Raw genomic sequence first — 26,053 nt, 5'->3', positions numbered from 1 at the left:
TTAGTCATAGTTTTTGATGGAAACTGTACAAATTGGATATACAAGTTATACTGCTGCACACAAGCTGGCCGTCACAAAGCGCAATACATCAGCCTTTCTACAGTGATGCAAAGTGGACGTACCTGGGGAACACCTTTTATCCGAGTGTGTTGTACCAGCAGTTAAGTACGGTGAAGGTTTCATTATGGTTTGGGGATGTTTTACATGGCATGATCTCTGTCCATTGGTTATAGTGACAAGAACCATGAACACGGAGGTGTACCCTGACATTCTAGACAATAATGTTCTGCCAGCAATGTGGTAATACTCTGGGAATGGTCAATACTTCCAACAAGGTAATGTGCACAGAGCCCACCCTGAACACTACTGAACACCTTTGGGACAAATTGAAACATTGGGCCAGGAAATATGAACATCATCCATTGTCTTTGAGAATGCGCCAGAGGTTTACAGGATGAATGGAGGGAAATACCAGCTGAAGTGTACAGACGTTAGTAGAAAGTATGTCACGGAGAGTATCCAATGTCATTAGGGCCGAACCGTTATGGTGGCCATATTGCTTTATAGTATTTCTATTGACAGAAAGTTTAGGTTAAACTGGTGATCTATTTATTTATTTATTACTTAGGGATAATTGTTCTATAATATCTCCTGGTATAAATGGGAAAATTTGCTTCATATCCACTTTAGCAGACTGCAGGGTAATGTAGAGTCGCACAGACTCCCCCCCTTTAAAATTTTCTATATTATTACACTTGTAAAACAAAGATAAATTAAATTATGCTTCACAAAGTAACATAAATTGCACATTTAACAGAAACTTGGTAAAAGCACAGAGCCTTTTTTTTTATTAACGATATCAATCAGAGTTGTGTAGAGAAGCTGCAATGATTTATGGGTAAGGAGCGGTCTGATAAGAAGGTTGTCCTTTATCTTCATCAAGCTAACCAGAAAAGAAAAGATACAATTTGTATTTTTCTTCATTTCCCACACGAGGTTAATCCTTATAGACCCCAAACTTAATACTAATGTTAAAAGGCCATCTGCTAAGGCGTCTCAGCGGAGGAGAGATGGCGATAACTAATAGGGATATGTCAAGAAGAAAACAGGTTGAACTGCTTACACTTTTCACAGCCGATGCTGCAAAATTCCACATTTTTCCGTTAGTACAAAGAAGCTAGCATGGCGTTACCATTTTATTTATGGTTCCAATGTGCTTGACGTTCAGAACTGCCATATAGAAGTAATTAACAGCTTGATAATGTATACAAATAGCAGTTAGCGGTCATTCATGGCAACAGAAATGAAAAAAAAAGGGAAATTAAAAGCATAAATCTAAAGAAAATAATCCATATATTAGAATTATTAAACAGAATGTATTCACTATTCCCATTGCTAATCAAAGAATCAGACAAATGGTCTGAGAAGACTTAGAATTAGTGATGGGGCCACTAAACTTTCAGCAAACTTTTGCCATGCCATAGTGACATTTCAGATGTTTTGATCTATGGTGATATGGATGTTCAGACCACCACTGATTGCTAAAAGATTCAAAGTGCTCACCTGAGCGCTGTGCTCAGTAAGTTCTTTTGGCTTTGCTCGGAGAAGGGTATGTGTTCATAAGGGAAGTCTATGGGGGAAATTTATTTAGAAAGGTTTTTCTGAAGTCAGTTTTACTGGAGCCAGTGCTGTTGTTTGTGAGAAACTAAGCCAAAGGCACACAATGTGTGATAAATCTGTTGCAAATACCATCTGTTGGGGTTGGTTGGAAAAATTGAGTTATTTTATGCCCCGCCCCCCTCCTCCGGAACCCGAGAGTGGAATTGTGCCAAATTTTGTGACTTTTTAGTTTTGTTTTTTTTTAAACAGTTTGCAAATCCTCCAGAATTATTATTGGCCTCTCTTACATTAAATTGTCACCAATTTTTAAAGAGCTTGTCTGACACCCCTGTCACCCATTTCCCCATTCCTTAAAATAAAAATCAGCAGTTACTCCCCTCTTTTCGCTCCCCTGTTCCTCTTCTGCTGGCTTCGGTCTCTGCTGTGACATCACTCTACAACCCGTCTACAAATAAACTGCAGCAGTCATTGGCAGGTTTACGGGACATCATCGCTGCAGTCCCCGCTTGGCCCCCAGCCACCGGCTCAGTGGAGATCTGAGGCGGTGGCTGGGGACCAAGCGGGGACTGGGTGACAGGGGTTCCCATAACTCAGACAACCCCTTTAAGGGCAACCTGAAGGCTATGCAGCAGTTTTCTGGTATCAAAAGTTTCAAAACGTGTGCATGTGTGTTTGTGCACAATTTTGCAACTTTTTGCTGTTTTGCACTTCTCACTCCACTTTTTAAAGAGGTGGCATTGGAGTAGAGTGATTATTTTAGGCAGATTTATAAGTTGTGCCTTTTTAAAGAATCGCAATATTTCTATTTTGCAAATAGAAATATATGAGCCTTTTTGAGGTACCGGATATATTTTTGTTAAATGTACTTGGAAAATTTAACAAATATTTACATTTTCTAAGAATAAGTATATTTAATAAAATATATTCCATATCTCAAAAAGGTTGTCTATAATTTTGTGATTTTTTTACAGTCACAACTTTAAAGTCTATCTAAAAAAACCTCTCTACTCAAACCCTACTATTTTTTCTCATCGCTTTTCAAATGTATGGTGAGAAGTGCAAAAGAACAAAAAGTTACAACTTTATGTGCAAAAACACATGTGCACCAAAATTTCCAATTTTTGATGCCACAAAACTGCTGTATTGCCTTAAAGTTGTCCTTAAAAATGGGATACGGTGCAATGGAGGCATTACCAGAGACAGACAATCATAACTCTGGAGGATTTACAAAGTTTTGCACATATTGAGATGATAAAGACTATGTACATAGCAGCTGCTGAGCTGGTGATTCACAAATTACACCTTTATAGAAGGATGGCGAAGCAACTAAAATATGAGAAATATAGAGTCTTATCAAGCAAGACATAAAGCCGATACTTTACAGAAACCAAAACATTAATGTCCTAGTATGGCCAGACACTTCAATCCAATTAAGAATTTGTATTTGGACTAAACATAGTTTAAATAGGTTGTCTGGCTCTTTTGAGACTTTTACTATTGATGGCCTCTCCTCAGGATAGGTTATCAATAGGGGGTTCATACCTGAGCAGCAGTCCCACTGTCAGTATGGACAGGACTGGAAGCAAATATCACTGTTAAAAGTGCAGCAACTCACTTTGGTTCTACAGGCAGAGCTTCATTGAATTCAATTGGAGCTGTGCATGCAGTACCAAACCAGGCTACTGCAATATGGACAGCGCTATCTGCTTTCGGCACTGTCTGCAATGATAGCAAGCTGAACGGTGGCTCACAACATAAATACAGCACCAAAACCAAGCTAATAACATAAATACAGCACCAGAACCAAACTCAGTACATAAATGCAGGAGGAACCACATAGTACATGGTTACAATACTAGAACCAAGCTCATAACATAAATACTGCTGCAGACCCAAGCTCATAACATAAATAATAGCAAAACTAAGTGATTGTGCTGTGAGGGCATCAATGGACTGACTGTGGCATTTCAAAATGTCAGATGGGAGGAGACAGAACCAGGAGGAGAATGATTCATATACAGTTGGGACAAATGTTACCTTAATTGTGATAGCAGGGCTCAGTATGTTATCTTATCTTAATTCATAAAAAGCTATTGTTCTTTTATCTTAATTCAACCAAACCCATAGTAAAATAATCAAAAGTATAAATAAATCACTCTCATGGGTCATATCATGTTGTGTTAAGAGCCAAGCTAAAGAGTAACCATATGTAGCTCTACGAGTAGCTGGCCTACTGAAGAAGATCATCTGTCTGGGCGGACCTAAGGGGAACGATCGCCCACAGCCTACATCCACCTCATGTTCCACCCTACAAGGTGGTGGTCAGCGCCCCGTATGACCACATAGGTGTAACTAAGGCCAGTCATCAGCCACCTTAATATATTGGTTATTATTTGTTAATTTATGTGGTTCCCCTTGTATCCTGCCCATGGAAACCTATAGAATACAGCTAGTTAATCCCATAACAAAAGATCTGAATCTAATTAACACAGTGATGCCTTATAACTGTCTGCTATGTAGAGCATGTAAACCTAGAATTAGATGAAAAAAACCAAAGAACTCCCAATAAAACGTTGGTAAATGGAATCTTTATTGTAAAACCCATCCCGGTTATGTTACTCATGTTAGAACATTTACTTTTATTTAAAAAGAAGCTTTCACGTCAAACGGTTTCATCATAATGGGAAAAAAAAGGAAAGTGACAGGAGTTTGTTCCAAGACGCATAATGGGACGGGGAAAATGGATGCGCAGCTGTTATTTTACACATGAAATATGTTTGAGTGCTGATAGGATCCTTATCTTAAAGCAGAAGGCAGCAGAATTAAAGCCTTTGCTGGACCAAGGAGAGTCTCCACACTGACGGGAGCAACAGGAGAGATGTTATCATCGTGTCTGGGGATGGTTCAGTTAACAGACCCCACTCTTTCTATTTAAACACAGTTCACAGAGAGCAAGACAAACAAAGCATTGTATATGACACGATACCGCACAAAATGAGATTTTACATCTATCTAGAGAGTCTTGTTAATATACAAGTTGTTTGCATTGATATGTTTGACTTTATGGAAATTGTGAAAACACATCTGTGTTTGCCCAAAACAGATATATGTCCCAATATGTCTGGCAAAGCCAAACAGCATTTTCTTGTAATAAAACCCCAAATACAAGGTAATTAAGAATCCATTGTAGGGATTTAGATGAGGGCGTATTTACAGTAGAGCTACAATAGATTGTACCATTTGGGAGTATATAATGCCCCCCATAGAAGACTCACAAGGATCCAGGAAGCTGAGATGTGGGGTAATGTTTGGTGGTGTCCTCTCATTGTAGAGATGCTTGGTGCTCATCTCTCCACAATCCAGCACCTATTTTCTGCTCCCTTTCAGGGTTTCTTGTTTTCTTCTGAGCTGTGGCATTTCTCTGCTGCCATCCTGCAACTGTATGGTGGGCCCATATAAGATCTTGATGGAAATTGGCATTGTCCAATGGTTTTACTATCAACATACTAATGAACATGTTGATGATAATTTAATTTGTTGGATACTGTATATCAACCCAAGCTTCCTCTTCGTGACTACAGCTTGGCTATTCCTGGCACTTCTACTCACTTTGGACTATTTCCTGGTATTGACCATTGGATATCTTGACTTCCACATCTGCTCTGCTCCTAATTTGTGCCTTATGTCCTCTGTCAACCAGTGACAACTCCAGTGCCACCTGGAGGTCCACTTGGGAAGGTTTATATCTCCATGAAGGAATTAAGGTTGAATAACAGGAGCCCAGTGTGAAATTGATTTTGGTCAGGAGCAGGTGATAGGGCAATCACTCTGAACAAATGGCTGCACTGTTTTTGCTTTTTTTTTTAATCCATTGAGGATATGGCCATTTTTTTTCAGTTTAGTTTTTTCCTTTCCATTTTCAAAACTCTACATAAGGCCGGTCTTAAACAACCGGATTTGAAATCTGGATTCTAGGATTGGCGTCTGCGCGATCTTACTGTGGTAAAACATGGACATTGAAAGGCTTTTTTTAATCTTTCCTTCACACTCGCAGATACAAATTGCATATTCCACAAAAGGAGCAAAAATCGCAGCATGCTCTATTTTGCAGCTGAATATGCACCGACGGCTTCCATTGATGTCATTGGAGGCATCGAACCTGCAACCCATATGCAATTAACATTGTGTAGGGGCTGTGGGTTCCCGCATCATCGCTAAGCGATGGCACTGGGAATAAAAAACAAACAAAAAAAACCCCCTGTACTGCTCATGACCACCTGCGAGCCTCCGCAGTCAACTGCAATATAATTAATTGCAGTACACAGGGTCACTAGTCGGGCTCACAGCCAAAATCCACTACGGGCCTCCCGCATGCGTAATCCGACCCACTTGTGTAAGCCCGGCCTAACTGTTTTATTTTTCAGTCCACATAGCTGTGTGAGGGCTTGTTTTTTGCGGGATGAGTTGTATTTTCCAATGGTAGCACATATGGTTCTTCATAATGCCATATAATGTACGGAAAAGCCTTTAAAAAATGGAAGTGGAGTGAAATGGAAAAATCACAATTGCCTCATATTTGGGGATGTCTTATTTTTACAGCATGCACACTGAATGACATTAGAACTTTATTCTGTTGATGCCAAATCTATATAGGTTTTTGTTGTACTACTTAAAAAAATGCTCCATGCAAACGCCGCACACGTATCCTGTACTCGTACGACGGATGTCACCAAGGGGTTCAATATAGACTGTTATGCATTAGATTCAGGTGATATTTATCCTCCTAATACCCGCACTGCTCGTTATCTCCAGGTGCCAACACAATGAGTCCAAGCGTCGTCCAGTATTAGAATGTAGTATGCAGCAACTCATACAGCATCCTAATTAGAGATGAGCGAGCACGCTCGGTAAAGGCAGATACTCAAGCGAGCATCGCTCTTTTCGAGTATCTGCCTACTCGTCTGAGCAAATGCGAGGGGGCGGCTGGGGCCGTAGGGGCGGCGGGGGAGAGCGAGGGGGGGGGGGTGGAGTGTGAGAGAGATGTAACTATGCTTACAGGGGTAATCCCAAGATATTAACTTTTCCTCTATCCACAGGAGGTGAGTGGGAGTCAGACAGCTGGGCTCCCACCGATCATGGGAATGGGGGTCCTGTGTGCCTCTCTATGAATAGAGTGGCGGTCAAGCATGTGTGCTGCTGTTCCATTTCTTTCAATTTGATGGAGTATAGCACTCAACTATATTTCAATATATTTACTTTTTTTTAAAGCACACCTAAAAGGATAAAAACAGACCAAGCAGTCAAGTATTAGAACAAACTGCATTAACCAAGAGAGTCACATGCTGAACTATTATGGTGGTGGACTTCAGGATGTAAAAAATGATGCAGCTTCCTTATGGTTCAACCATGACGGCAACATTTAGCCTGTCCCATGTAAAAGATTATTCAAAGTCCCGAGAGTTTTCTCTCCATCTGATCCCTCTTTCTATTCAGGATCTGTGGTCTTGCAGATAATGCAGGGCTGTGTCTCTCCATTAAAGGAATCCTTAAATATATACTCCAGCAAGCCATAAATCAGGGGCCTTATCAGAAACATTAATCATATCTTTAATAAGGGAAGCACTTCTATTTAATTGAACGCTGCACTGAAATTAAATGTGAGAGACAGAGCCAGAATAGATAGGAGAGTGTTCCCTGTTTAGTCTTTAATGAATTCTAGTGACCCCCTTTTTACTGAAAGAAAGAAGAATGCTTTCTGTTTTGTCCAATGAAACAATTAATGGTGTTAGAGGAGTGACCAAAGGCTAGATGTTATATGGATGAGGGGAGGAGGTCGGATGTCTTAAATGAAGTATGCAAAATTGATTTTCTTTTATAATTTCAATGCCAAATTAAAGGGAAATTATATATACAGAATGGCTTAAACAATGCAGAACGCATGCTGTTCACGTCTTTGTCATATTGTGTCTTTTATCTTATCCACACCACCACCAGACACCACCTTGAGGTTATACCCTTCAGTAAAGAGAGGAAAACATATTTAAAGGGAAACTTTAGGAATATCAATTAAATATATTATGTTGTAAATGCCACACTATTAATTACTATCAATACCTGGTGTTATCCAAGCAGTGCTCCTTTCTTAAAGGGACTGTCCAGTTTTGGTATAACATTCTGTGCCAGGATCGGAGGGGGAGGGTGGTATATTTCCTAAAGTTTCCTTCTTTGCCATCCCTCCAACAGCCAGTTCTGGATCACTTTTTGGCTTTCTAAGATGATCAATACCATCCTCAGACTACCTGATCCCCACATTGCATTAATAGTGTCATACTGCCATGCATTACACTTGCTGTCTGATTGGCCAGAGCTGCTCATGTGGTCAACACTGGCTAATCAGGGAGTAGTGCACAATGTGTATGGGCATACTAGAAAATTGCTGCAGCATCAGTGCTGATAACAGGCAAACCAGATGGTTGACAGAGAAGAACACCTGAAGGTAATATAACTCCTCTCCCTTCTCTGGTCCTGTCCCGAAATTGGAAAGTCACAATAATTTTTATATTGGTTGAGGTTACCATGCAAATCTCAAAATCTGGAGTGGCATATGTTATCAATTGCATTCTATATACGCTAATGTTGTCATGTATCCAAGTGCAGCAAGAATTCCTGCTCCTATAGATTGCTATCATGCCTGCCATTCAACCCCTCCTCTTTCCAGACTGCCAGACGTTGGATTTGCATCAGACCTAGACATCATGGGAATTGTAGTATATAGTTTATATACAGTCATGATGCGTTTCCTAGCCCGTTTAGCGGGGGGAACCAGAGGCAGGGATTTTAACAAGATGGCCCCAACTGATATCCCAATTTTTATAAAAACATGATGTAGGGCTATTTTTTCCAGAAATGTCATGTCTAGGGGTCTCCTTTTATATATTGCCACTAGCAAACGTGTTCACCTTTCATGGTCTACAGATTGAGGAATTTGCCTCACCAAGTGATACGATAGATGGTTTTCTAATGATTTCCCAATATATGTGAAACACAGTATCATATATTATTCTTTTATGCAGATGCTCCATAAATATGAAGATTACCAAAGATAATATTGAATATCAACACTGAAAAGTTCCGACTCAGCAAACACAAGGACATCCATGGACTTAGATATCAGAGATCCATTCAATAATGGAGAATATACATATTTTTTTACAGAGATTTCTGACAACTTTTCACTCCAGATAAAAATATTCCTTTTTCGGTACACGAATCCTTCAACATTCCCTTAAGTATGTAACAGCCACCAATTCTGCAACCAACTTATGATATATTGTTCTTTGCAGTATATTGTATCTTCTACAGTACAAATTAAAAAGCAACTAGAGGAATACAGAGTTACTGACTTAAAAGTAGAAATCTCTATACCCAAAAAGAAAAAAGTTGGACAAAAGGGCAATGGGTTGGATGACTAATTAAAAAAAACTTTAAATATTCCCTTAGGACATTTTAAAAACTGGCAAATTTGGGGTTAATGCAATCAGCACAAACATATGCAGAAAAGAGAGAGTGGGAGACTTTGAAATATTAAGAGATAGCAGGATTAGAATCCTCCCTCCTATTAATTTCAACTTTATTAGAATTCTTTTTGAAGTATTTAGACAGTGACAATGGGGATAGGCAGGGCAAATCTATTGAATATCAGTTAAACGGTAATAATTTAAGCTCTTGTGCTTCATGTATATGCATAGTTTTTTTTTCCCCCAGTAGGACAAGCGTGAAAAGCTGCCTCCCTAAAACTTCTGTAATTACGATCAAGGAAGAAAAACGGTAGTGCTTTTAATAGCCTGACAGTAAATTCGCAGCTTAGCATTTCCTCAGGCTTCTGTGTTAGATTATCAGTCATGGAACTGACGATCAGGGAGGCTGAAGAAAACTTTCCTACTCTACAAATACAGTACAGCACATTGGTCTCTATGGAAGAATTTTTCACATGGAGTGAATCTGCAAATTATCATTTTAGCGGCTTTTCATCAATTTTTTGCCATCTAGTCAATATACTGTATCTCTTTAAATATTCTTTCTGCAAATGATTAATCAACAGGAGTCGGGAATAGATTCAGCTTTAAGCATATGTAACTTTTACATAATGGGCCATTTATGACCTCTTATATTATTTCCCAGGAATATTGTGAACTCTTACCAATATATATCATGATCATGATCATAATTAAACTAGAGGTATACAGAGGTCTTTAGTATTAAAAAAGAACTATTAATCAGAATTAGTGTTGAACATCTTGATCAATCGGGCAATAAAATCATCCTGATTTTCACATAATCGAGTTGGGTTAGACCAAGCTGATTTTTGGCAAAAGTTGCCTGAGAATCAAATTTTGCCATAAGGCTTGTTGCAGAGGTCAGCATGCAGCCAAGTAGCAAGGACGCCTTGATGATTTCACCAAATGTGTCCTTCATCTTGCATATTGGCAGCAGTTTCATTGGATGCCTGCATCATATGATCTAGACATATATAATATATAGACATAGTGTAACCAGTGGCCATTTTACAGTTGCGCACAGGACAGAGGAACTGCTTCATGTTTTTATGCCTATATAGGACAGAAAAGACTGTTAATGGGGCTAGGTATTCTACAGAGGATGCATTGCTGCAGGGTGTAAACCCTTGTATACCAGCAGAGAACTTAAATGGGGCTTTACTAGAAGGAGAGGAAGTTGCTGCATTATGTTTATATGTTTATACAAAACATGGTCGAATGTCACAAAGATACATGCTATAATCTTGTGCCTCACAGGGATTGCCTCCTTTTTAGTTGGTTGTGCTTTTTTTGTTAATGTATTTCCAAACAGGGAAATAGCTAATACACACAGTGCATGTCACCAGCCTCAGGCGTCATTCCAAGCCACCAGTTGGGTCACTACAAATTATTTGCAGACCGTATGCAGCTAGTAGTGGGTTTTGGGGAATTCAATCACATTGCCCAAACAGGGTCAGTTCACAAAGATACAAGCTTTGCTCTGTGGCCTTCTGTTCTCAAATATCAAGTCTCTTGCAGATAATTTAGTTGGCGGTGTTTTTTTTTGTTAATATAAAACAAAAATAAAATCAAACAGGGAAGCAGCAAATACATGCAGTGTGTGTCAGCAGTCTCAGATGTTGTTCAAAGTCGCTTTGGGCTCACAATCTAAGTGCACCTATGAGTAAGTTTTTGGAGTGTGGGAGGAATGCCATGCAAACACAGGGAGAAGACACAAATGCCAAATATCTTGGCTAGGCTTGACCCCAGGACCCAAGCACTACACGGCAACAGTGCTAACCCTTGGTGCTGCCCAAGGATAATTCGTGACCGGGATGGCGGTCTGGAGGGGGTGCTAGGGGGGTTCCCCCCCACAGCTGCAGGTGCAGGGGAGGACCCCCTGGGGCCAGTCCACCCCCCAGGGAGAAGAGGTCCGAACGAAGGAGGCGGAAGTGCTATAGTCTAGGGACCTGCCTCCTACTCCGCGTACGTTTCCTTGATAGCTCAACTCTGGACTACACTCCTAATGGCACACCAGGATCCCCAGATCTCCAGGAACCTGTCATGCGTTCCACTGGACCAGCTCGAGAGCTCCTCTAGGTTTGCTAGCATATCAACTCTGGCCCTCCAGAGAGTTAACGTGGGAGGGTCCTTCTGTTTCCACATCGCCGGAATAAGGGATCTAGCTGTGTCGATCAAGAGGGCAATCAACTTATGCTTAGTCGGGTGAAAGGTAGGGGTAGGTCTCCACAGGAGGACCACGTCAGGGGAAAGCACCAGCTCCGGCGAGATCTTTTTCATCTTCTCGGCTAGAGCCCTCCAAAAGGGGGCTATGACCGGACAGTCCCACCAGATATGTAGGTAGGATCCTGTGGAGTTCCCACATCTCCAACACTCATCCCCCGCCACCAGGTTGTGATCGTGTAGCCATTGCGGGGTCCTGTACCACCGCGCCAGGAGTTTGTAGTGGGATTCCTGGGCGGTGACACATAAGGAGAACCCGAAGGCTGTTTTTAAGATCGATTTGGTCTCGCTTTCAGATAAAGTAATGCGAAGCTCTATCTCCCAGGAGACGAGGAAGGCAGGTTTCGAGCAAGTAGGGTGGGATATAAAATTCTTGCGGATATGAGAAATTTTCCTCAAGGAGGGAGTAGAGAGGTTGCCAATCGCGGTTTCAAAGGGAGTAAGTGGCCTAGAAGGGCTGCAGGTTTTCAGGAAATCATTTAGGACTCTCACTATGTGGGCCGATACCAGCAAGGGGAGGGAGCGATTAGGGAGGAGGTCATTCAGGGTAGTAAGGGGAGCCTCCTGATTGCGAGCAAGTACATCCTGGAAGCGTTTTTCGGAGAGCGTCCTCCAAGCCCGTGTCGAGCACGGGTCCAAAGGTAGATTCATATATTTGTAAAGGGCGGACAGGGGTGTGCAGGGGGAGGGGTGGAGCCAGGGTCCTCCCCAGGGCGTCCCAGGATTCCATCGCTCCCTCCAGAAGGGGATTTTTCCTGCGATCTCTGCTGCCCTTCTTCCTTGGGAACCAGAGGTCCTCCACCAGAGTAGGGCCGTAGGACCCCTTTGCTAGGCGCTGGATCAGTGGATCTCTATTTGGATGTGTTAGTTCTATCCAATGGTTCAGAAGGTTGGCAAGGTAGAATTCTCGGGGGCAGGGGAGGTCCACCCCTCCTTCCGTGCGCTTCCTGGTCAGAAGGCTGTAGGCCAATCTGGGTTTCTTTCCCATCCAGAGATATCTGGAGAAGATTGAGCGAAGCGCTTTAAAGAAGCTGGATGGGAGAGATATAGGGAGAAGCCTCATCTTATAGAGGATTATGGGAATGATATAGGTTTTTAATATGTTCTTACGGCCTAGTCACGAGATAAAGGGGAGATCGTAGAAACGTAATAGCTTCTTAATCTTGGTTAGGGTGGGGAGGAAATTTGTCGCAAACAGGTCTTCCGCCTTCTTAGTTAACTTTATGCCCAGGAAATCAATAGCCGAGTCGGACCACGCAAAGGGGGATATTTTTTTGATAGCATTAAGTCGGATGGTGGGGATGGACACGTTTAGAGCCACAGACTTAGTGAAGTTAATTTTAAAATTAGAGAGGTCTCCGAAGATCTCCAGCAGAGAGGAGAGGCGGGGAAGCCCCTCCTCAGGGTTAGTAATAAGAAAGATGATATCGTCGGCATACGCCGCCGCCGCCGAGAGGGTATCGTTCTCGATTCTCAGTCCTTGTATGGTAGGGTCAAGTCTAATCTTTTGGAGGAATGGCTCTAGGGCAAGTATAAATAGGGTAGGGGAGAGGGGACACCCCTGCCTAGTACCATTTTTTATGTCAAATGGTGGGGAGAGAGAATTATTAATCTTGAGCCTTGCGTGGGGCATAGCGTAGAGAGAGAGGATCGCCGACACAAATTTGGGGGGGGATATTGAAGTGCAACAAGACTTGTTCCATATATAGCCAATTCACGCGATCAAACGCCTTTTCGGCATCTGTGCCTACTAAGGCGAGTGGTATATTGTGGGTTTGAGAGAATCTGGCCGCATATAGGAGTCTTAAACAATTGTCTCTCCCCTCTCTGCCCCCCACAAAGCCCGTTTGTTCAGGGTTGACAAGGCTTGTGACGTGTTTCTCCAAACGTTTTGTTAAAATTTTGGCCCATAATTTCATGTCGAAATTAATCAGGGAGATGGGGCGGTAGCTCCCACAGGATTCGGGGTCCTTATTTTCTTTGTGCACAAGGGTAATGTGCGCTTCCTGCGCCTGCCTAGGCAGGGGGGTCCCACTCAGGAGAGAGTTATAGAGCTTAGTTAATCTGGGAATGAGATAGGTACTCAGGGATTTATAATATACAAGGGGAAGGCCATCTGGGCCCGGGCTCTTGCCGGGGGGAGATGAGTTTAGGAGGTCCTCTACCTCCCGTGGAGTGATCGGAGACAGAAAGGATGCGGCCTCATCCTCTTGAATTTTGGGGAGGCTTAAGTCTTTGAGAAAGTAATTAATTTGTTTTTTTGCGTTGGGGATATTTTCAGGGGAGATCGGATCTCTGAGGTTGTAGAGGCGAGAGTAGAAGGATTGAAACTCTTTGGCTATTTCGGGTGTGGATGTGATCCGATGACCCGTGGGGGATTTGATGGCCTTTATGAGATTCCTTGCTTGGGCTTTTTTAATAAGGGACGACGTAAATTTGCTACCCTTGTTTCCTTGGGCGTATGAAATATGTTTGAGATATAGATATTTTTTGCTAAACTTAGCTTCCAAGAGAAGTTTAAGTTCTGTGCGGAGGGAAGTGAGTTTCTCAGTGGCGGCTATATTTTGGGAGAGTTTAGTCAAGCGCTCTAACTTGGCAAATTGGATGAGTTTATCACCAATGTCCTTTTGTTGCTTCTTCTTTGCCCTGGAACCAGCGGCAATCAGAAGTCCTCTCATAAAGGCCTTATGGGCCTCCCACACTATCGGGACTGACAGATCTTCTGAGGTGTTAAGTTGGAAGTATTCCTCCAAAGCTTTGCTTAGCTGGGATCTGTCTTCCGCCGAGTCAAGGAGGGAGGGGTTGAGTCTCCATCTCCACTCACGCGGGAGAGAGTTTGGGAGGTGGAGAGTCAGGTGGACTGGGGCGTGGTCCGATATGGCAATGGTGTCTATCAGGGCTTTTTTTGAGTGTTGCAAGAGGGAGGAGGAAATAAAAACATAGTCTAAGCGCTGGAAGGAGGAGTGGACCTGCGAGAAAAAAGTATAGTCCTTAGTGGACGGGTTGAGGCACCTCCAGGCATCGAGTATATCTAGCTGTGAGAGGCACCGGACGAGTTTGCTTAATTTTCTCTGCGATATTTGGGATTTCCCGGACGATGAGTCCAGACAGGGGGATAGGGTGAGATTAAAGTCTCCCCCTAAAATGATCTGGTCAGAAGCGAAGTGTTTGAGCGCTTCTAATTGATTTATAAGCCATGCTATCTGGTCTTTATTAGGGGCATAGAGGTTAGCGAGGGTTATTTTAGTTTCGTTAAGGCGTCCTCTCAGGAAGAGAACCCTGCCCTCCTCGTCTGCGTAGCGAGCTTCACAGAAGAAATTGAGGGATTTGTGTATTAAAGTTGACACTCCCTTGGAGGCGGAGGAGGGGTGAGAACTATGAAACGCCACCGGGAACTGACCCCCAGGTAGGGATAGACATCTGTCCCCTTTGAAATGGGTCTCCTGCAGAAACACTACCCCAGAACCATACCTCTTCAGAAGAAGGGCCACGTAGTAAGACACGAGAGGGAGGATCAGGTACAGAGAGTTTGTTGCAAACCGCAACACAAATATAATAACTTTAGGTCAGCGGGTCCTAAAAATAGAGAGCCCGCTGGGGTGTGGGGCGAGTTGTCTGGACCCTACAGAAAAGGTCCAACAACTACGTTAACAGCGACCTGACCAGGTAGGCGCCTGCAGGAACCCAAATTAACAAGTAAATACAGTAAACATGTAATCGCTGCTAGAGGAGGAAAAACAGCATTAGTGCAGTTAACGTGCTTAGAACAGCAACAAAGAGAGCATTATGTGCATAATAAACAATGGCCCAAGTCCGCCAGTGGAAGAAGGCAAGTTCAAACTGGAAACGTATCGCAGAGTGATCGGGGAGTGGTGAAGCCGGAGAGGCGACGAATGGAAGACAAGGTGAAAGTTCTAAATGACACCTTTTCCTCAGCCGTTGGGGGCAACAGGAGGGTCTTTAGCCTTCTTTTTTTTGTTTCTGGGCGATTTGAGGTTGCCCGCTACTTGCCAGGATTCCGGAAGGGCTAGCTTAGGGAGCTTAGGGAACTCTGGAAGGGGTAGCCAATTTGGTAGGTCTATCGGGTCCATTTCAAGGTGTTCCCAGCAGTTGCTGAGGTCGTCTGGAGTACGAATCAATAATCTGCGGCCCTTGTAGAAAATGTTAATGCCAAAGGGAAAGAGCCATGCGTAACGAATGTCTCTTGCTCTGAGGGCTTCCAGCAGAGGTCGTATAATTCGTCTCTTTGAAAGGGTGGTAGGGGATAGATCCTGGAAAATTTGGATTGGAGAGTCCCCGTATGTTAAATCTTTATGGTGTCTGGCAGCTTTCAGGACAGCAGAAGTGTCTTGGAAGGTGATGAGCCTGCAGATAACATCCCTGGGGGGCTCTGTTGGAGGGGGGAGGGGTCTGAGAGCGCGGTTCACAGAAATTGTCGCTGCTCTATCCTGCCCTAGTAGCTGACCAAATATTTCCATGGCAACTTTAGACAGGGTCTCCGCTGCCCAGGATTCAGGTATTCCCTTAAAGCGGACATTGCACCTCCGGTTATGGTTCTCCAGATCCTCCTGGAGAATGAGGGCTTTATTTGTTATCATGCTGCTCCTTTAAAACTTTAGCCATGGCCAGGGCATGAGACGTTACAGATGCAGAGGCAGACTCTAACTCTTCAACTCTGCTGCCCATCTGTCTTATATCGTCTTTTATTTCTGCCAGCTCATTGATGAGGGGGCGCAGAGCGTTTGTTATCAGCTCCTTCATAAACCCCCGAGACACAGTCCCTGAGTCTTCCTCATCAGAGGATAGCTCTCCCTCCCCCTCCTTACTGTAGGCAGATGCAGCCTCCGAGGCCGGCGCCATCTTGCTGGATGGGTGAGGAGAGCGGGAACCGCGTTCCTTCAGAAAGCGCTGCATCCCTGTCTGGTTTTTGGATGTCCTGGGTGTGCAGGCTTGTTCTCCACCTTTGTTCCTTAGCGACTTGGGCATATTGTTGCTGTCAGCGATGCTGTGAGTCCTCCGCGGGCGCCGTGCTGAGGGAGCTCCGGTCTCAAGCGGCCATTACGCTCCGGAGTCAGGTCACGCCCCCCACACAGTCATAATTTAACACATTTTAGCATTTGGATCGTGCCTGCAATACCTTGTGATTCTACCAAATTAAAATTTCGATCTCCATAGAACTCCTTTTCCAACCTTATTAAGAGATCTGTTTGTTCCAAAAGTATTTTGAATGTGCCGAATCTGATAAAAGGTGCTGCTGATTGCAAGGGCTTACTAATCCAGTGGAAAATAACAGTTAACTTATCAACTGCTATTAAAGTAGTTTTCTGGTTTTATTACAATGACAAACCACAAAAACGTTAAATACCTTTTCATTAACTTTTTTTTTATTAGATACCTGGACACAGACCTTGGACACCAGCACTGTATGGGGAGGTTATGCGTACATATTCTCACCTCTACAGCTGTACTTAACTTTTATTTTATTCCCCTATTGATTGAAGTGAGTCTATAGAAACTCCGTGTAGTTTAAAAATCTGATTCTTTTCAAATTGCTAAGCGCACTCACGCCCATGGACTTCTATGGGAGTGCGCATGCACATCAGTCAGACTTTCATGCCACGTGCAGACATCATCTGGGGACACTGCAGGGACAGAAGTAAGTATAAAAAATATTCTCCAGCTCCAAGTTACCTCCCCAAACAGCACCATAACTTTGTTTATAGTGCTATTCAGATGTGACAGGTTCCCTTTAAAACATTCTATATTGAGCTGAGTTTTGTGCTAATTATTACATTTAAAACTATTCAAGTTTATAGTCACAACAAATGACAAGTGTCCTCCTTTGATCATCCAAAAAGTTGGGAGGTAATCGGCTATAGTGCATCGCTTTACAATCTCACTGCTTTGTCTAATTTTTAAAGTGTACCTAATGTTTCAGACAACTTAGGTTTTTTTAATGTTTATTTAATACCAGTGAAAATCAAGGCGCTTCTGCAATCCACTGCTTGTCATTAGGCATTCAGTTTCTGTAATAACTAGGACATTAGGACATTTAGAGGCAGAGATTGTGTGCACAATGACTGCAGATCTGAGAAAAGTGAATGCAGGGAAGCTGAGCCTGTGGACATAGCCAATTCCCCACAACTAGGAAACATCCTAATTTCTCAGTTGCTAGAGAAGCTGAATGCCTAACAACAAGCAGTGGATTAGAGAAGGACTGCACTTCAGCCTTCATGTTCAGTGATAAAAAAAATAATGAATATATATTACAAAATTGATAAGATGCACACAGGCTAGTAGATGAGTATACATTTTCTGAAAAGTTAGGTATGCTTCAAATAAAGTAAATTGCAAAGTTATTTAACATTTAGTAATCAACACAAAACATCAAAAGTTAAATAGCTAAGTCCCTTTTATGAAGAGACATAAAAAAGTGCTTCTAACAAGACCAGCAAGTTATATGTACCATTTCAATATATTGGATTCAATTAGCAACATTTTCATTAATTCCAAAATGAATGTATTTGAAAACACTATCAATAAATGCCCTCCATTTTTTTTCCATTTTAGTTGCACTAAAATTTGGTTCTGAGTGCTGATCCCAAGGCAAAAAAATATTTACTACATCCTTGTTTACCTTCATAGAAGGAAACAGGCATATCCCATACACTGAAACATGACCTGTCAGGACAGGGTCCGAGATAATGGAAGTCCCTGAGAAAATCCGCAATCCCTGTCCCTGCCTACTTGACCCCTGACAACTGGGCGGAGGGCCCTACACTAAACTAGAGAAGCGGGACACGGGAACGACAAACAGACACTGGAAACAAACTAACAGTAGAATGGTCAGACTATCCGGGTCGGCAATAGGAGGGTACACGGTACAAAGGGATCAGGCAAAGACGAAGTCAAGTCCAAAAAGCAGAAAGTCAGAAAGCCGGGGTCACAACAGGAGTCAAACAATACGTGGGTGCAGCTGGAAGACCAAAATAACACTGACAACTATTTGCACACACAGACAGGTTTAAATCCTGTCAGAGCTCCCACCCCAGCAGCTGATTGGGGCGGGAAATCTGACAGCCACCGGGAACACCCATCCCCACTGGGAACCTTACCCCCAGCCCTGCGGTAGGTGGAGAAGATGAGCGCCGGGTTGCCATGGAGCCGAGGACGTGGCACGGGGCGGCCCCCGCTGCATCCCTAGCAACCCGGCGGCAAGAAGGAGCCTGGCGGCCGGGGAAGATGGCAACGACTGAGGGTTCCTTTGCGCCACACGGCAGCTGCTTGTGTGACAGGACCAGCGGCGAGGGAATAGACCCGCGAGCCGCCGGTCCTGACATGATCTAGACCCATAAAAATAATATGAATCGTCTAATCAACATTTGCTAATGAATCATCAGTATTTTCTATTTATAAGGCCAGTTTGAGATGCATTGTAACACTTCTGTAACATGGATCTCTAATAGGTATGCATTACAGATGATATTACAACTGTATGCCATAAGTATTTAATCTATAGTTGCCTCTGTGTTATTTTATTGTGTACTGGGCAACTGCAGATCCGTATTTGGCCAATAGAAAATACCAATACAGAGGTAAAAACAGACAAAAATAGGTCATGCTACGTTTTTGCAAATGGACAAGAAAAATACGGCCATGCGAATAAATAAATATATTTACATTAGCTCTGTGTAAGGTCTAGGATACATGGGCGTCGTCCGGTCTCCTGATTCTGTTTCTTCCAGCAGTCACATGGTTACTGTGGCTGGCTCCTCCACTCAGCTTGGGAAGATTTGTAATCAAGCTTTCTATTTAAACCATCCAGTCTATACCCATGATGCCTGCTGTTGATGTCATTTCCTTTATGATTGAATGCAAGCTGCTGGCTCACTGGTTTGGTCTTCCTGTCTGTGTTATGTTTGTGTGCTTCAAACCAGCTTATTCCTTATCTTAGTGTGTCCCCAGCTCCTTGTGTGTTTTCCTTCTGCTGGGTCTTGTTTCATTTGTCCTTTCTCTCTGTGTATTTTCTGTTCTGGACTGTCTCTGGTTCCCACGTTACGTTCACTCCCATATATCCGCGTGGCTCGGTGCATATGGCCCTGGATTCCCATTGCCATCAGGCAGGCAGGGACATCTAGGGACCATGGTCAGGAAAGGTGGCCTAGACCTCTCCACCATCAGGAGTACCTCCAAGAAAGGAACACTTCCTCCGTCTGAGATTAGGGTTAGACCCATGTTCTTGCGCCGAGTTCTCGCATTTGTCCTGTCTTCATTCTAGGTGTCAGCTGTCTTCCCTGCCGGGTGGTTCCATTTGGCGGGGAGACACAGTGGATCCACAAGACCCTTAACACTCTGTATTATGGGCTGCATAACACAGGTCAAATAAAGAGGTAAAATAGGCTTGTCCGAAAGCAGCTTTATATATTGTTGGACACAACAGTCCTATTCATTACATTACTTTGACACACTTTCTGGTTTATCAATACCATAAAATTGATTTATATTATCTTGGTTTTCTCCGCAATTATTATTTTTTCTCCTATTGAAAAATGTACATGTTCTATTAAAACCCACTCTATTATACTGACAGTATCATCTTTTAACATTATACTGATAAATGTCTTTTTGAATAAAGCTGATATGACAGACAAGCACAGCAGAAGATTTTCCATACTCAGCATTTAGCTGTCAGTAACATCCTTAGGTCCCAGTGGAGTTGCCTGGACTTGCTCCTGGCTACTGCCGTTCTAAGTAGCACTCTGATCACAGCTCTGCTATTATTGTCCTTTGATCATAGGACATCCGATGACTTCACAGCAGCGATTACCCCGAGTGAAGTAAAAGCACAGGACATTACATAAGTCTGTTTATCTCATTGTTAACATAAGTGGTATAATTCAGGAAAACTGTAAATAAAAATATATATAAAAAAATCTATGACCCATTATGCTTCATAAGATTAGTCCATAGTGTAGTTTTGACCATAAGCTTCATGGCAAAGTATCATTCATAGTAGACAGTAGAATACAGAAAAATGTCCAGTTGCCAACACCATCACAATGTTCACAGGCATAAGACTGCCTTCATATCTGCGCTGGAACCTCCAGTTGAAGGTTCCATCACAGATCCGGCAAAAAGACTAGTGCATGCAGTGCTTCTTCGTTCGGTAAAATGTTGGGCAGCTATACGGAAGCCAATACAGACCTCATTACAGTCAATGGGGTCCTTCGGTGCTGTTCGGCTTTGTTGTAAGACGGACCCATTCAGACCATTTGGACCCATTTCTGCTTATCAAGCAAAGCAGGAAAACGTAACCCCAATGCAGATATGAAGGTAGCCTAACAACTTGGAGCTTTTGAGCCTCAGCAAAATCAGTAACAGAGCCCACCACCTACTATGTGCTATTGACAGTTTTTAATTGGTGTCTTCCTACTTGGTAGAGGACTCTTTGGCCAGCGCCTGTGTGCAACTGCTACCTATGTACTTCCAATAGTGATAACACTGATGATACTAGTTTTGCTAATAGACAGAAGAAATGGGTTGCTCAGATGACCTTCCTCATCTCATAAGCCCCTATCAATTTAGATCTTCACTGGATAATGAGATTTTCCCTAAAGGACATCTGTATTTGTTGACAATGCTGAGGATGGGGATGCTCCAATTCCTACTTTTTCCTACTGGCTAAATACCCACATTTTTTGAAATGGAAAATTTTCAGGTATTAGATATACATTAGGGCTTTGCACCCTGTAACCAAGAATAAACTATCATTATTTCAAGGATTGACAGAGACAACAGAGGACCACTATGCAAGAACATGAGAGTATGTAGGGGATCCCACGAGGCATGTAGATTAATAGACAGAGCAGTAAATAGAACAGTCCTTACTTGGCAGATAAATTAGCAGTACAGTTTCTTTAACTTAGCACACAGTTTCAGAATGTTAGAACGAAGTTTTGATACTTGGGCAATGCTGACTTTACTACTTGGCATCATTGTTTTGGCTTATTAAACCATGTGGGAACAACCTACAGTCTCCTGAAATACTCAGCAGGCCTAACGTGATCCCAAGACACATGCAGCAGGTCATAATGGTTAGCACTCACAGTTTCTATGGTGGAAGAGTTCTTCTCTCTCTCTCTGCAATACAGCATATCAACAACCATAGATTCATAAACCCAGTCCAGACTGACTGGTGCCTTCTCTGTGCTGATCAGGAGTCTCTTGATCTTTCACACAACACAGTGCATTTGGCTGCACACAAACTCTCAGTAGGCATCCAGGCCTCTTTCACAGCATCCAACTCCACCCTCCTTCCAACTTCTACTCAGACCTCTTGTACTTGCTAGCGCACTCCACCATAGAGGCAAAACAATAACAAGAATCATAGAATCGTGGAGTTGGAAGAGAGCTCCAGGGTCATCTGGTCCAGCCCCCTGCTCAACACAGGATTCACTAAATCATCCTAGACAGATGTCTGTCCAGTTTCTGTTTGAAGACTCCTATTGAAGGAGAACTCTCCACCTCTTATGGCAACCCATGCAATGCATTAATCACCCTCACTGTCAGAATGTTTTTTTCTAATATCTAATCTGTGTCTCCTCCCTTTCAGTTTCATCCCATTGCTTTTAGTCTTTCCTTGTGCAAATGAAAATAGGGCTGATCCCTCTGCACTGTGACAGTCCTTCAGATATCTGTAGGCAGCCATTAAGTCTCCTCTCAGACTTCTTTTTTGAAAGCTAACTATTCCCAGATCCTTTAACCGTTCCTCATAGGACATGATTTGTAGACCGGTCAGCATCTTGGTAACTCTTCTCTGAACTTGCTGACTATTCTTATGGTCTGTAGTTTATTTAGGTGAATATATAGATTACTGATAATTTCACACTCTTCTCCTAGCAGATAGAGATGGCACTGGCTCTACCTGCTCATGTGATGTTGTGCTGATGCATCATGGGACTGATAGAAAAGAATAGTGAAAGAGAAAAGGTTGAAGACTTAACATCAAAATGGATCATGATAAGTATCAGACAGTACATAGGAAATGTTCAGAATGTGACAATCAGGTGAAGGGAGCAGGGAGGGGAAAAAAAGGGGTTTCAACTGCATGGCCCTTTAATGGTGGATATACGATAAATGTATATGGTGGGAAACTCCCTTTCCTTTCCTTTCCTTTCCTTTCCTTTCCTTTCCTTTCCTTTCCTTTCCTTTCCTTTCCTTTCCTTTCCTTTCCTTTCCTTTCCTTTCCTTTCCTTTCCTTTCCTTTCCTTTCCTTTCCTTCTCGTGTGGCGCAGAGTCTTAAGGCAGCAGAAAGCAGCCCAAGCTCTCGTTCATGACCTGAAGGTTGCAGGTTCAATCCCAGCATGGTTCAGGTAGCTGGCTCAAGGTCGACTCAGCCTTCCCTCCTTCTGAAGGAATATCCAGCTTGCTGGAATAAATTCCCTTTTTTCCTTTCTCAAATAAAATTGATCTATCTTCAATAGGTCCCATTTATCTCTATAGGATTTACACCAACTAACAAAAGCAAATATACCAGTGTGAACAGAGCCATCCTATAAAAAATGACTAATCCTAACTGCATGAATACCAATTGGTGCAAATTGTTACATTTTTGCATTAGTTAGAATCTTGCAGAGGTGTATAAAATCAATTGATCCATTCACTTATTTTTTTTAAACACTCATTGATATGGCCAAACTCCTTATGATAAATAGCAATCCATATCTAAATCTGTTCCTGAAAGATTCTGTAATGTTATATTTACTGGAAGAATCTTCTAGAGTTAAACCCTTTTAGCTTCATACAGTATGTTAATATTATCAAAAGAAAAAAAAAACAATCTCCTTCCAGGTACATATAAAACACATCATTCTATAAAGAGGTATATTTCCCTTCATATGCAGGCTAAATGGAAAGGAATTGTTATGGGAAAAGAGCCTGCTATTTTGCATTAAGTGAATGCCTGTCTCCCGGCCGCATCCTATTATCCTTGGCCCGCTTCCTATTATACTCCTTGAACCTTATCAAGCACAAATATCGCCTCAGTCGTAACAGCAGCCATCTTCTAATTGTCCGATATGAAGCCTTACACCACATTCAAACAGCATGGCAATATTAGAAGTGGAAATATATATATATGTACATACAGAGATTGGACTCAGTTTGCCTATGGCTATCTTGTGGCTTGAAGAGTTATTATCTGAGATAGCCACAAAGACATTTAATTTTCCTTCCTTTAAAGGATCTGCCCCACAAAAGTAAACTAAGGACATTGATGATTTCCATACACGAAAATGGAAAGTCATTTTTTTTTTCTTTAAAAGTCTCTTTTGCTGGTTTTTCATGTAAAGAGTGAAAAAAACGCTTTGGATGGTGTTACAAGATTTATCAGATGTCTTTTGATGATAAGACTGTTTGTCACCGCTCAGAACTAAAGGTGAATTGTCCTTTCGCTATTATTTGTTTGCAAAGAAATTCTTAAGCTGTCAGATAGTCAGAGGAAGAAGTTTGTGTTTGGTGCCGTTAAAGAAATGGATCGTTACAAATGTAATTATTCGTTACATTTGTATTGTGATTACTAAAAGGGATACTCCGGGGAAAAAGTAAGTAAAATAGAGTTTCCCGTAGTAATTATTTCTTAGGTTATTCCCCATCTTTCATAATGAATGTTTTTGTTTGGAGCTGTTTTATAGGTAGTCGCCCAAATATCTTCAAGCTTGGCATTTGGTCATTGAGCTTGGTGCACGCTTTGGGGCATACGTATTAACTGGCTTGTGACAGAATTGGGGCATCAAAAAGTTGCAATTTTGGGCAGGTGTTAGAATTGCGGCTTTTTGATTGTTTATGCCAGCCCCTGACATTTTTTCTAAAAGTGAACAGGCCTAGTGTTAAGGGACATGGCTGTGTGCGGCCCATCAGATCTACTATGATTTATGCCAGAATCTGGCTTAAATCTTAGCTGAAACCTACACCAGCTCAGAAGTAGCATAAGATTCAGTCTGGTATATGGACTTGCCACCAAATTCACTAAATGTATTGAGGCTTGTGCCTTTTAATACATTTGGTATACACTTGTGCTGGCATATACTTTACCTATACCACTGTATAAAACTTCAAACTAAGTAAATCTGCCCCTATGTTCTTAAATTTTCCACCTTCAGAAGATAGCGTAATTTACATAGAATGACTAATGTTAAGTGAACCGAGCCAGACCTCTGTTTCAGGTCAAACTTTACTAAAAGTTTCACTTGGCATAAACCTGAACTGAGCTTTTCGTACAGTTCTACTGGTCCGGTTCACTCAGCAGTGGTCTTAAACACTGGTGTATAAGACTGTCTAATGCCATAAAAGTCAAGTATAACACTCTCAGAGTGTTACAGAGGGCTTCTACACTAGGTTTTGGTAAACTTCTGGTTTAGTTTGAACTCATTCGGATCGAAATTAACTCTTTGCAAAACCTGGTTGAACTGAGCTTCTCAAAAGTTCACACATCACTAATCATGAAGTGATATACTACTACATTGTAGTTACTAATACAAGGAATATGATAGTATCACCACCCCTGTAACCAATTGTCATTCTCCTGTAAATAGAGATTCTTTTAGCAATGCTTGTATTAAAGAACATTTATTTCTAAGGACTTTAATAAAGCTGTCAAGGCTCATAAGGCTGTAAAAAACAAAAAAATTAAGAAACTAGCAACTTTTTGACCATAACAGCATATAATATGCAGTAGATCATATTGAATCCCTGGGTGATGTATAAGGGTCTGCATGCATTTCTTGCACTGTTGAAAAGTCTACTGTCAGACAAAAATGGTCAAGGATGGAAAGCTATCAAAGAGAAAACCAAAATAAAATTACTTAAAAAAACACCTGTTTGGATGTCTTTCTTCTACATCTTCTGGCTCAGTGGGTGTGGTATTAGTTGTGACGTGCTTGATTGCACCTGTGGGTAATTCTAGGGCTACATAACCTGGCCTCATACTGAGCTCAACTGTGGTTGATTGTCAGTCTCTTTCTGAGCTAGTATTCAGAGCTTTGGTCCTGGAGCGTTCAGTTACCAGCTGCTTCTCAAGCTAAGTACTGCGCTTGTTATCATTTCTAGTTTTGTTTTTCTTGTGTTTTCCCTTTCCCAAGTAGGGCCAAGTAGGTCCGTGATACGCGGTCCAGGCTGTCCTTATCAGGGTGATTGCCCGGTGTTCAGGCAAGGCCCTTCCCAGTGTTTAGTTATATAGGGACAGTGTTTCCCAGATTTTGCTTCTATCCCTGTTTTGTTATTTGTTCATTTGCATTTGTGGGAGATCTGCAGATGACAGATCCAGCGTGTCCTGGCTGTACGCGACAAAATCAACCACTATACTTACTTGGTGGGATATTTTCTCCTTTGAATATGAACCCCATTGAGGTTTTGTCAAAGCAGCTGAGGGCGTTGGCAATTGAAGTTGCTGAAGTAAAACTGAGTAATTCCTCTTGAATAAGGTGCAGAGCTCGGCAAACACAGCAATAGGGGAGGGTTCCTGTGTAACCAACTGCCCTACAGCCAGAGAAGGGTCTGAACTCAGGTTTGTGAGAAGGAGGAGAATAATGGATACAGTTTTTTTTTTCGTTTCTTTCCTATATTTATTGTTTTAAGGTACGTCTGCAGGAGAGAAA

The sequence above is a fragment of the Eleutherodactylus coqui genome, chromosome 1 (assembly GCF_035609145.1).
Source record: "Eleutherodactylus coqui strain aEleCoq1 chromosome 1, aEleCoq1.hap1, whole genome shotgun sequence".
In the NCBI taxonomy this organism is placed as follows: domain Eukaryota; kingdom Metazoa; phylum Chordata; class Amphibia; order Anura; family Eleutherodactylidae; genus Eleutherodactylus; species Eleutherodactylus coqui.
The sequence above is the reverse complement of the archived record's forward strand: the minus strand, read 5'-3'. Positions refer to the sequence as shown.